The sequence below is a fragment of the Capsicum annuum genome, chromosome 4 (assembly GCF_002878395.1).
Source record: "Capsicum annuum cultivar UCD-10X-F1 chromosome 4, UCD10Xv1.1, whole genome shotgun sequence".
NCBI lineage: Eukaryota > Viridiplantae > Streptophyta > Magnoliopsida > Solanales > Solanaceae > Capsicum > Capsicum annuum.
Window position 1 is genome coordinate 207,150,066 of NC_061114.1, and position 13,222 is coordinate 207,163,287.

Below are 13,222 nucleotides of genomic sequence, written 5' to 3' on the forward strand. Positions count from 1 at the left end.
AATCTTTTATTCATAACTTCCCTCAGTAACTTTTGCTTCATTACTACGTTTTCGCTTCCTTCCCTACCAATATTCATCCTTCGCCTGATGGCTAGTCTTTTTCTTTTTTAATTATTTTTTCTTTTTCATATTTCATTGTCTCACAGTACAGATAATAGCATAGTAATGAAATATGACCAATTACTGATACTATCAACCCGACTACATTAGTAACCACATCGAAATAGCGATCCAGACAAATATATCAACAATTTAGGCAAATCGATCATCAGAAAAAGACATGGAATCTAGATGGTAAAGGATAATAAAAACATGACTTTGCATAGGCGCGAACAATGTCATTTCCTGAGCTTTTGCAGTAAATCCACAGGGTGAGTTTTACCACTACTGCAGTTAGCATGATTGAATATAACCATGCAAGATGATTAAAAGTCATCTTTTCAGGAGGTTTATTTTCAACTAGTTGTTCCACAGCCATGATCAATACCTGAAAACCTAAAAAATTAAACTATCATGTGATATCAGTTAATATCTACAAGACTAACGTTAAGTTCACCTGCAATTTTTCTCTGCACATTTTACTACCTACTCACAAGATAAGCATTTTCAAAGGTAAACAACAACTATTCTCAAGTTAATACAACTGTGGAACCAAAAATTTCTTAGAAGGACAAATAAAATTGGGAATTAAAAAAACTTTCAATTTATATAACCCTCGGGACTTTTTTACTGTAACATGAAGCAAGGATGCTTTGATAAATTAAATGTAAATAACTGAGTGAACAATATGTTAAATAAAAGCCTTTGTGGGAAATAGATTGATAATTGGTTCATTTCATTAATTCAATTGCTTGTGCTAACCAATCCAAAAGCTAGTAGCTGCTAAGTTTCAATAGGAAAGTGTACTCGCCTTTTCAATCTGCTGGTCTTTTGTTCTCAGTAATACCACGTGATCACAAGTAGTTGTGAGGGGTTTTTAATTCACTCTCTAGTGTGGCTAATTCTTTCTGCAAATGCTTCACCAATGCCTTGTCAGACATTACAACATTGACTTGTGCATTAGTGGTCACTTCTTTGGCACAATAGGCAAATTGAAGTGTATTTTGAGATTGCTCTACATGGCTTCGGGAAGTACCCAAGGTGAAGATTATGACAGTTCTAGCATTGCCCCCCAAAGCAGGTTGAAGGATATAAGTTAGCTTAGAATCTCGGTAATTGACATGCCTATGTATTCCCTTGCGATAATTAAGGTAAGTGTTATATGCAGTGAAGCTTCAACAATAAAGTAGTGGAAAAGATGAATTGAATGCACATGAATGTATATATAAATAGCCAAAGGGTGTGATGGAAGTCCGCAAAGTGGTTAGCATCATTTCATGTACTGTTAAACATAAACACAATTCACATAGCAACACTATTCAACACCATAAAGTTTATTTTTACTAATTAGACGAATGAAAAAGAAAAAAAATCCCCAATTTGTTATATGGACAGTAAAACTGAATTGATGTTTAAAGACCATTTAGACATGTAGCTAAGCTGCAGCAAATCCAGATGTTTTAGAAAGATGATGTAAGAAACAAACAATCAACCTTAGCTTGTGAATAACTGTTCCTAAAGTCAACAAACTACGATTAATATGACATCCTTCTTTCAGTCTCTTTCCAATTGACAGCGCCTGAGATGCACGTTCACTTCCAGCCAGATCAACAAAATTCTGCATCCAAAAGTCATAAATTTTCCATTAGCAATTCATGTGTCCATGTCGAGAATGTCGATAGACCCCTACAGTGAGCTAATTGATGCATACCACACTAGCAGAAAGAGTTGTTTTGTTATTCTTCCCTATAAACTCACGAGCTTAATTTTCAATTGTCTGAAATAAAATAACAGAAAAGTATTAGAAGGATAGTGACTGTATCAGCTTAACTTCCCTATAAATTACCTTTTACATATAATCACATATGTCTGTGACTGTAAACTCTATAATTCCATTCATTGTGTATGTATTACCACTATTTGTTTTCCCATACGTAAAGATAGTTACTGCATAATATGTTTAGGTAGTCGTAACAGTATCAAATGAATAACAAATCTGCAACAAAATGTAAGTGGCATATGACTGGTGTACTCACAGGAGATTCCGCTAACAACAGAAAGAGCAATCTCCTTTGTTCCTCCCTCATACACTTTCCTTGTTGAATAATCACCTTTATATAACCTGTCTAATCTCAGAAAAGTAAAACAAGAAAATATGTGTAGCATTAGTAAATTATTTATAAATTGCACTTGAGCTACCAATGAAATTATCCTAATAAATATATATGGTTCTGCAGAGTAGAACGGCCCAATCCAGGAAGCGATCTCAGCCTGAGTTCACAAACTAAAATATCCAGATCTCGTCCTCAATTTTCCTCTCACAAAATATTCCTCATTCTACAACAATCAAGTCTAAATGTAAAGGCAAAAATGAGAAATTTTCTTACCGACTGTATAAGCTGTTGGCAATCCAGACCGTTCCTGGAGGCTTTTCCTATATAAGATGGTGTTCTCATTGATACACTCCCAATCTGAAACTTTATTCCTCGTGATTTCCTTTTCACTTAAAGGACTCAGCCTTACCAACACCAGGATCTTCTCTTCACTACCTAATGCAGCCCTTTGCATTTTCTCCCACTTCTTCAAATCCTCCCTGCCAATAGCTCTCATTCCTATCTTATCCCCCTCCTTTCTTTATAACCGCTCGATCACATTACCAACAACAAACTCATGATTCAAGGGCCACCAAAGAAAAATGTAAAAACTAGCAAACTTCTCACCACCTCATATTGCTTCTGCCAACACCCAACAGAAAAAGGTATTTATTGCTACAAGGTGATGCCTTTTGGTTTGAAAAATACTGGCGCCACTTATCAAAGGGCTATGCAGAACATCTTTGACGGCCTGCTCCATAAAAATGTTGAATGCTATGTGGATGATCTAGTGGTGAAGTCAAGAAAGAGAGACGACTACTTAAAAGACCTAAGAATGGTACTTGAATTACTTTGAAGATATCAACTTAGGATGAATCCATTGAAGTGTGCCTTTGGAGTTACTTCAGGAAAGTTTCTTGGCTTCATTGTGCGATACTGAGGAATTAAAATTGATTAAGCCAAGGTCGATGCAATTTTAAAGATGCCCAAACCTCAAAATATTCATGAGCTAAAAAGCCTTCAAGTAAGGCTTACATAATTAAGGAGGTTCATCTCAAACCTGACCGGAAAATGTCAACCATTTAGTCATCTCATGAAGAAGGACACTCCCTTCGAATGGGACCAAGCTTGTAGTAATGCCTTTGAGAGTATTAAATCATATTTAATGAAGCCTCCAGTTCTTATGGCACCCATACCTAGAAAGCCATTGATACTCTACATCGCGGCACAAGAGAGGTCAGTTGGAGCACTACTGGCTCAAGAAAATAGTGAAGGCAAAGAAAAATCACTTTACTATCTGAGCAGAATGATAACATCAAATGAGATGAAGTATTCTCCAATTGAAAAGTTATGTTTGGTATTGGCTTTCTCTATCCAAAAGATGAAACACTACTTTTAAGCTCATGTTGTCCGTCTCGTGTCTAGGGAAAATCCCATCAAGTTTGTGATGTTAAAACCAGTCCTAAATGATCGACTTGCAAGGTGGTACCTTCAATTTAAACAGTTTGAGATTGTGTACATTCCCCAAAAGGCTGTAAAGGACAAGCATTGGCTGACTTCTTGGTAGATCACCCAATACCTGATGACTGAGAGCTGAGCGATGAATTCCCTGCTGAAGATACAATGGTTGTTGAAGTTAGATCCCCATGGAAGATGTACTTTGATGGTGTTGCACATTGATATGGAGCTGGTGCCGGTGTGGTGTTTGTCACTCCATAAGAAGAGGTCATCCCATACTCTTTTACCCTAATAAATCATTGCTCTAATAATGTTGCTGAATATCAAACTTTAATTCTTGGACTTGAGATGACAGTTGACATAAAACAACTGCAATTACAAGTCTTTGGTGACTCCTAATTAGTGATCAAGCAGATTTTGGGAAGCTATGAAGTCAGAAAGCCTGAGCTACGACCATACCATGATTATGCACAGAAGTTGATGGGGTGGCTTGGAGAAGTAACCCTCCAACATATGCCAAGGAGAGAAAATAAGAAAGCTGATGCCCTAGCTGCTTTGGCCTTACCCCTGACTCTTCCAAATCAGACACAAGTCACTATCCTCCAAGAATGGGTAGTACCACAACAACTGAAGATGAAGAAAATAAAGTTGAATACCTTGTTTCCGTATCTGAAGCTGAAAGAGAAGATTGGCGACAACTTATTATTGATTACTTATGTTATGAGATACTTTAAGAGGAACCAAGGAGAAGGACAGACATTCGTCGTCGTGCACCTCGCTTCCTTTACTATAAGGACACACTGTACAGAAAATCATTTGAAGGATTACTCTTACGGTGTCTGGGAGAGGAATAAACAATTTAAGCTTTGCAATAAGCATACTCGGGAGTGTGTGAATCGCATCAATCTGGATCAAAGCTTCATTTTCACTTTAAAAAAATGGGATATTATTGGCCAATGATGGTGAAAGATTTCTTGGACTATGCTATAAGATGCAAAGCTTGCTAATTCCATGCAAACTTCATACATCAACCTCCAGAAGTACTATACCCAACTGTAGCATTTTGGCCATTCAATGCTTGGGGAATGGATGTTGTTGGTCCACTACCAAAATCTTCTGGTAGACACTTATACATCTTAGCCGTGACAAATTACTTCTCAAAGTGGGCCGAAGCTGTTGCTCTCAAGGAAGTAAAGAAAAAAAATATTGTAAACTTCATCCGAGTGAATATCATCTACCGCTTTGGAATTCCACAGTACATAATAACAGATAATGGAAAGCCATTTGATAACAAGCTGATGAACAAAATTTGTGATCTCTTTGGCTTTAAGCAGCGCAAGTCTTCTATGTACCATGCTGCCGCCAAAGGTCTAGCTGAAGCCTTCAATAAAACTTTGTGCAACTTATTAAAGAAAGTTGTCTTCAAATCCAAATGAGACTGGAATGAGCAAATGGAAGAAGCTTTGTGGGCGTGTAGGACAACTTACCGTACACCGACGCAAGCAACCCCATACTCACTTGCTTTTAGAGTTGAAGAAGTCCTGCTACTTGAGCGTCAAATACCTTTCAGACTGGCTATTCAAGAAGGGCTCACCAATGAAGAAAATACTAAGTTCCATCTTGCGGATTTAGAAGCTCTTGATGAGAAGAGGATGGAGGCTCAACAAAATCTTAAATGCTATCAAGCCCTGCTATCTCGTTCTTTCAACAAAAGGGTTCACTTGAGGTGCTTCCAAATTGTAGATCAAGTCCTTGCAGTAAAAAGACCCATTATCACTTCTCATAAGTCTGGGGGAAAATTCACCTCGAAGTAGGATGGACCATATGTCGTACAAGAGGCATATTCAAGTGCTACTTACAAGCTTGTCGATGTAGATGGTGTGAGGGTTGGCCCCATTAATGCCAAGTTCTTGAAGAAGTACTATCTTTGAAGGAAGATGACACTCCTTGAGGCACAAGTATAAACTGCATGTACACTCCTTAGGCACGAGTATAAACTGCATGTACACTCCTTAAGGCACGAGTATAAACTACATGTACACTCCTTAAGGCACGAGTATAAAATGCATGTACACTTCTTAAGGCACGAGTATAAACTACATGTACACTCCTTAAGGAATGAGTATAAAATGCATGTCCTCTCCTAGCCCGCAAGATATAAACTGTGTACGACTTAAAAAAAATGAACGTCCACTAGGTTGAAAACCTCAAAAGAGGCGGCCTAGGCAAAAGTTAGGACACAAAAAAAATACTCACCCAAAACTACGTTGTGACTTGATCCTCTTTACAGAGGTGCGTAGGTACTTGGAATTTTATTCTGAGTTCAGTTGCATGAGTGTCAATAAAAATATGTTCCTGTAGTATCTACCACGTGGATACCAAGTATGAAACTATTCTAATTAAATTTTGGACTTACTCTAAATATTTGTGACTCAATGGGGGCAACTCATCGAAAAGAAAGAGAGTTCCTTCAATGGAATTTGGAATGCCAAAGTTCTCCAAGCCTACAACTAGAAGGATCTCAAAATTTACATGTATTAAGGTGGGCAAGATTTGTTCATCTTCACCTTAAGCGGGCCTATAACGAGTTTATCCTTAAAGGATTTTGAAATTTTCCTTCATTAAGGTGGATAAGATTTGTCTCTTTGCACCTTAAGCTGATCTCTAATGGGATTATCCTTGAAGGATATTGAAATTTTTATTCTTTAAGGTGGAAAAAATTTGTCCCTTTGCACCTTAAGATGACCTCTTACGAGTTTATCCTTAAATGATATTGAAATTTTCATGCCTTAAGGTGGACAAGATTTGTCTCTTTGCACCTTAAGTTGTCCTCTCATGGTTTTATCCTTAAAAGGATATCGAAATTTTCATGCCTTAAGGTGGACAAAATTTATCCCTTTGTACCTTAAGCTGGCCTCTCACGGGTTTATTTTTAAAAGATCTCAAAAGTTTCATGCCTTAAGGTGTACAAAATTTGTCCCTTTGCACCTTAAGCTGGCCTCTCGCGGGTTTATCCTTAAAAGGATCTCAAAAATTCCATGCCTTAAGGTGGATAAAATTTTTCCCTTTGCACCCTAAGCTGGCCTCTCGCGGGTTTATCCTTAAAAGGATCTCAAAAGTTTCATGCCTTAAGGTGGACAAAATTTGTCCCTTTGCACCTTAAGCTAGCCTCTTACGTGTTTATCCTTAAAAGGATATAAAAATTTTCATGCCTTAAGGTGGACAAGATTTGTCCCTTTGCACCTTAAGCTGGCATTCTAATGGATTTGTTATGTAAAGGGAGCATCTTACAGTCAAATTGGTCGGTCTTAGAGTGTACGGAGGCGAAGTTAAACTCTCGCACCTAAGCCGATTGTTGGAAAGTTAGCATCTTGAAGTCAAATTGGTCGGTCTTAGAGTGTACGGAGGTGAAGTTAAATTCTCGCACCCTAAACCGATTGTTGCAAAGCCACTATCTTGGAGTCAAATTGGTCGGTCTTAGAGTGTATGGAGGCGAAGTTAAACTCTCACACCCTAAGCAGATTGTTGTGTATTGCTATCTGTTTCAATACTAAAAAAAAATAAAAAATAGAAAAGTAATTGGTAAAATTCACAAAGAAAGAGAAAGAAAGTACGTCGTTACTAATATCGACAAATTAACTTCAAAGCAATCCGTGAAAGATGTTGCGAGATTAATGTTAGGACTTAAGAGAATGAGAGGCATCCTCCTATATAGGCATAGAAGGGCGGTGCCCACATCTTGATTTGATAGGATTCAATGTAACAGTTCCAGTCCAAGAAGAATTGAATAATTGGCCACTAATCTAATTAGTGTCAAAGACGGTTACGTACAAAACTGAATCCTACATTAATTTGGTTTGTTGTGGCGGCGGTAGTTCACAACTTCAAGGAATGATGGATTTCCTATTTAAATATGGTTAAATGGTGAAAGAAAAATAAAAGAAGGCCGCTCAGAGATGATGTTTAAATCATTAAGATGGTATTTGCTAAAAAAAAGGAAAGACATGGGGCCCACGGATTAATGTCAAATATAGATATGGTCTTGGCAACATTTGCCACTATTAGTTAAAAAAATAAAATGAAATAAAGAGGTAACCATTAATAGCAAATGGAATCCCTGGGCAATAAATGATTTGACAATGATTGAATTGCTTTAACTTCATCCATTATATATATATATATATATATATATATAGTTGAATGAAGTGAAATGAAAAAGAATTGCATGGCTATGGCTAAATGCATTTTTTTTCACACCAAATTTAATGTTATGGTCCGTTGATGCTTCAAACCTAGTCTACAGACATTTAAATATTTTGACTAGCCTTGAAGCAGGGGGCATTTGTGGGCGACGCAATTTTATTAAATTTGAATCCATACAAAATTTGGATTATATTAAATTCAAAATATATTAGTTCCAAATAAATATTGTGGATTAATATAATTGGATTAATTATTTAAGTCCAAACATATATGGATTTAATTAAAATCAAATTTTTATTGGGCTAGCCCATTGATTTGAGCTACAAATGATGAACTCACTTTAATAAGCCCAAGATATTATCATATTCTAGAGGCCCAAATAAGCGTCACGTGTCAAATGACGTGGCATGCCAAGTCAAGTGAAGGAGCCAATAAGACCATGCCACATGTCAAAATGATGCAGCAGGCCTATGGAATAAAAGTCCATAAAAAGGCGTCACATCACTTAAATCTGATTGGTCAAAGGAAGTATTATATTCATCATGACTCTTCTTTTCCTACAACTATAAATAGGGGTCTCATAATTTAGAAAAAAAAACTCCACCCAGAACTCTAACAAGAAGCAAGAGAAAGCTCGTGGATCAAACGCCATAATTTCTCTAAAAAGCTCAAGTATTCAAATCAAGATCAAAGATCAAGACCGCATTATTCAACAACAAGCTCAAAAGCCCTTGAATTCAAGCACAAGTCAAGATCAAGTCCCTCAAAGCATTCAAATCAAGTTCAAATTCAAGATCAAGCTTTAAGCCCTTGAATTTATATTTGAAAAGGTGAATCAGAGGATTCATAGAGATTGTAACACTCACTTATTGAAATCAATGAAATCGATTGTTATAGTATTTTTCTTGTCTCGATTATTTATTTTCGGCCTCGAGAATTTTATTATTCAACAAATACATTTAACATTGTTGAATCAAAGGTTGTCCTCTGAAGGACCACGTGTTATTGCTGAACCTGCAGCTGAAAATGCAAAACTCCAGGCAAGAATGGCCAACCTAAAGGATAAAGTGAAGGACCTTACCAAATAGATGTTGGATGCTCACATTGCTGAAAATGCAAGAATAAAGATACTATTTAAGTCCTTTCATCCAACCCTCCCTCAAATTGAACCCTATTATCCTTATTTCTTCATCAACCTTCTGTCAGTTTCATATCTTGATTTTCCTAATGTCTTTTAAAGACATTATCTTATGATGATTATTTTAGCTTACTGTACTGGTACTGACTATTATGAGTGATTGAATTTTTTTCTTTCTGTGTAACATTTGTTCTCTTTAAAGTGCAAAGCTATTCTTCATGTTAGTGTTGCCCCAGTGACCAAGAGTTAACTAATTTGTACTTAATTTACTCTTAGTTTACTATTCATACTTTTTAATGATGCTAAAAGGGGGAATACCGAGTTCACAAAGTAGGGTACTAGGTGAATTGAGCTGTAGGTTGTTGTAGATTTGAGTGGCATGCTGATAGGGAAAAGTATGTGACGTGCTGAATGATGTGCTGAAATATGTATAAAAAAGGGGGAAAAAAGTGATGTGCCAAGTGTGAATGTAAGGCACAATGACATGAGAGAAGTAATTGCAGTTGGAAGTAATTGCAGTTTTTGCTGCAAAGGACAACAAGGGATCATGTCCCTGTGTTGCTTCATGAAAGAAGAAGCATGATGATAGGGGGAATATTCATCTTCAGGTGGTAGTTACTCTAATTAAATGTTATGAGTGTGCACTCATTCTCAAATTTTATGGTTTGGTTTGTCATCATAAAAAGGGGGAAAATTGCTATATGAAGTTTTCATGATGAGCAACTAAAATGCAAGGGATCAGGTCCCTGGACGTGCAAAGTATAGTACAACTGGCACACGGTATGTGCACAGCTTTTTCCTCTTGTGTAACGAACTTGCAGGTGCTACTTTGTATTAACTTGGATAGCTGGTCCACTGATATTTCAGTCCTAATCATCACCCAACTATAAAAGGAAAGATATGCCTCTTCTACAAATGATTTTTTGCAATTCTAAAGAGTGAAGAGAGGCAACAAAAATTCCATTTCAACATTACTCAAGTTCTTAGCTGTCTATGTGAGCTTAAATTCTTGAGTGAGCTTTGATTTTTAACTGAACTACTCATCTTATAAGAGTAGTGCTTTCATTTGTTGAGATAAGTGGTTAGGTAGAGCTACCTAATTTTAACACTGATTAGAGCTAGTCAGTGTAGAGAGAGTCCTTGGTAGAGTTACCAAGATGAGTTTGTAGTAGAGTTGCTACTAGTGTAAGGAGCCTAGAGTTAGGATAAAATCTAGATTGTAATCAAGAGGTTGATTATAGTGGATTTCTTTGGTACTTATGAGGGCAAGTTGTGTTTTTTTATCCTAGATTTCCACGTAAAAATCCTTTTGTCTATTGCTTGATTAACTATGATTGTTTCTGAGGGACCTAGTCCCTTACTGTGTGGAGCAACTCCCAAAGGTTTCAACACTATCTATTAAACAAATACTTGAGCTAGAATCAAATAATGTTTATTGAACTCACATTGTTTTCTTTTGCAGCTAGCTAAAAAAAGAGAATTCAGTCAACTAATAGAATTTAAAGGAAAAAAAAGTCTGAAATATACCTAAAGTTTGATAAAATTATTGTAACACGCCTCAACTTTGCCGGGGGGGGGGGGGGGGCGAGGGGTCCTATAACTTTCCCTCCATGACCCCTCGAATTATTTTAAAGTGGAACACACACCTCATTAAAAAGTCTCACCCAAATTTGTGCTAAATGGTGAAAGACATGCACTAACACCCCTATTGTGTTAAGAAGTCATGACTCTTATCCTCACCTTTTTCTTCTTTTACTTTATTTCTTTCACCTTTCAATTTCTTATAAAATTTATGGACTTGACTATTTCATTTGTCTTCTTCAGTATTTACAGAAATTAATAGAGTAGCATAAAAAACACAAGGAAAAGATACAAAAAAACGAGAAGAATCATCAAAAGGATATTTTAATTTCTCGTAGAAAAAATTAGAGTTTCGTTTTGTTTGATTATTTTTGTTATTGTTGGAACTTTTTTTATTTCAATGACGGCTGCAACGAAAGTAGAACCAACGATGAGATGATGCCGACGAGAGTTCAAGAAATTTTTCGTCAAAGATTTTAATTTTCTAATCTCTATTTTCTTATTCAACTGAGTTATTTCTTTGCTAAGTGGAGCATTTGGGTGATTCAATTTAAATTACTAGTTAGTTAATTAATTTTTGATGGCTCAGTAATAGTAGTGATAATGACAACAATGGAGAAGTGTTGATGTAAGTAGCTTCAATTAAGGTGATGAAAGAAAGAAATTAAAATAAGAAACATAGGATTTGAACAGGTGGATGATTTGTAGAGCTTTATAAGGGTGAAAATGACGGATGTAGTGGTAGCCATTGTTATTGTGTGAGTGTTAAATCTAATGAAAGAGATGAACTGGAAGAGAACAAGTTTGTGGCATTTTGATAATTAGAGAGAGATAAAAATAAATAAAAATAGGAATATGAGTACTTCTCAATCTCTCAAGAAAAACATATATTACTCTCTCTGCCACATCAACATATAAGGGCGTATATTCCACTTTAAAATAGTCCAAGGTGGGTGATGTGACCCAATAGAGTTGAGGCGTGATATAACAATTTTAATCAAAATTTGGGTATATTTGGGACTCCCGAAATTGTAAAAAGGTTCAAGTCCACTGTAGCATAATCAACACCGATCCAATAACGTATCTCTTGACTTGTCTCCTCCAGGATACAACAACCCATCAACATCATAACTCAAGCAACTTCAAATTAGTTGAAAAGTCTAAAACTCCACCAAAAGAACACCTTCCTTCAACATATAATACTCTTTTTTGTATAATGAATATAGTTAAAGACTTAGAATATTTTTATTTGTGTCTATTCTTTCTTTCACTACACTGATATAAAACACAATATAATACTTCTCTTTCATTTCTCTATTTTTATGTATTAAAACACAAAGTAAGACCACCACCATTTATAGGTGAAAAAGTTTCCTTGTATTAATTAGAAGAACGTGGGACAGTAATGTTGGTAGATGAGTGACTTAGACGCCTACACGAGTTACAAGTAACTAATGACTATGAAAATTACAAGAACAAATAACCAGATAAGTTACTAGAATTAAAGGTCACATTCAACAAGTAATGAGCTTAATTGACACATAATGTCATTAAGAATGTGGGTTAAGTTGCCGCACCAATAAGGCATGCACGCATAGGTGCATTACCGCCAAGAATGAGTTAGGATTCGAAATTGAGAGGATATCATGCGAAAACTAATAATTTGTAAAACACAGAGGCAACAATTCAACCAACACAAAATTAAATTAAAAAACATAATATTATTGATATGATTCGGCTGATTGACCTACATATTAAAAACTAAATAAAAATATAAAAGTTATTTGAGCGAAAAACGATCTCCCTCTAAACAAGACTCTTAAAATACCTACATAGTGGATAGTATTGTGTTATGGCATGAGAAAAAGAGTCTTCTATTTATAGAGATTCAAATGTTTTTTTACAAGAAAGAGATTAATCAAATATGGAAGAGTTTTATATTTCTTTTAGAAAAATTAAAAGTAATAATGATATTACTTTTATTTTCTTTTTAAAAACAGTAAAACTTAAATTTGATAAGAAAATCATGATAGAAATCCTAACAAATTAATCATATGTAATATTGGCTAATGAGGCACTAATGTTAAAAGAAGAAGCGCAGCAGCCAAAAATACTCTTTGATAATTCAATTTAATCATATAATATATTATAATATTAAAATGCACCGTCCCTGCATCCCCTGTATGGACCAAGATTGAGAAATTTTTTATCGTTCCCTCTGCTAAATGCAATTTGATTTTTTCCACTAACGCGCAGTGTCGTACGACAATGACCAATTAAATTATCAGCTTCTTTGTGTCTTGAATAGCGTTTAAAAGTTGTCAAGGAATTCTAATCTTTTCGAAAGTTTCCAAGGGAAATTTTAACATAATTATCTAGTAATGAAAAAAAAATCACCCATTTGGAGATTTTCTTTTTAGAAATCCCGCGATATATAACTCAAAGTAAAAAAAATTAGAAAAGAAAGATATAAAAGAACTTCTTCATACCCGCATGAAATAATTGAACTGAAAAACTTGTGTCATGAAATTCCCACCATCAAAAATAATATCATCAATCTTTAGTACTCAAATTGTTTATCAAAAAACTATATAAGTTATTGCATTATAGTAATTTTTTAAATAAACATTATTTTTCAAGAAAATAATAC

The 13,222-nt window shown here is 35.4% G+C and overlaps 1 long non-coding RNA gene across 1 annotated transcript in view; it reads right to left on the reverse strand.

Moving 5' to 3' along the window:
• Positions 1-1,379: 1,379 nt before the first annotated feature.
• Positions 1,380-13,222, reverse strand: part of LOC124897706 — a 16,865-nt gene continuing 5,022 nt past the window's right edge. Inside the window, exons 2-4 of the long non-coding RNA XR_007054576.1 lie at positions 2,136-2,225; positions 1,811-1,876; positions 1,380-1,717 (exon numbers count right to left, since the gene is read on the reverse strand). This is a non-coding gene — a long non-coding RNA (uncharacterized LOC124897706). The remainder of the gene's footprint in view (positions 1,718-1,810; positions 1,877-2,135; positions 2,226-13,222) is intronic.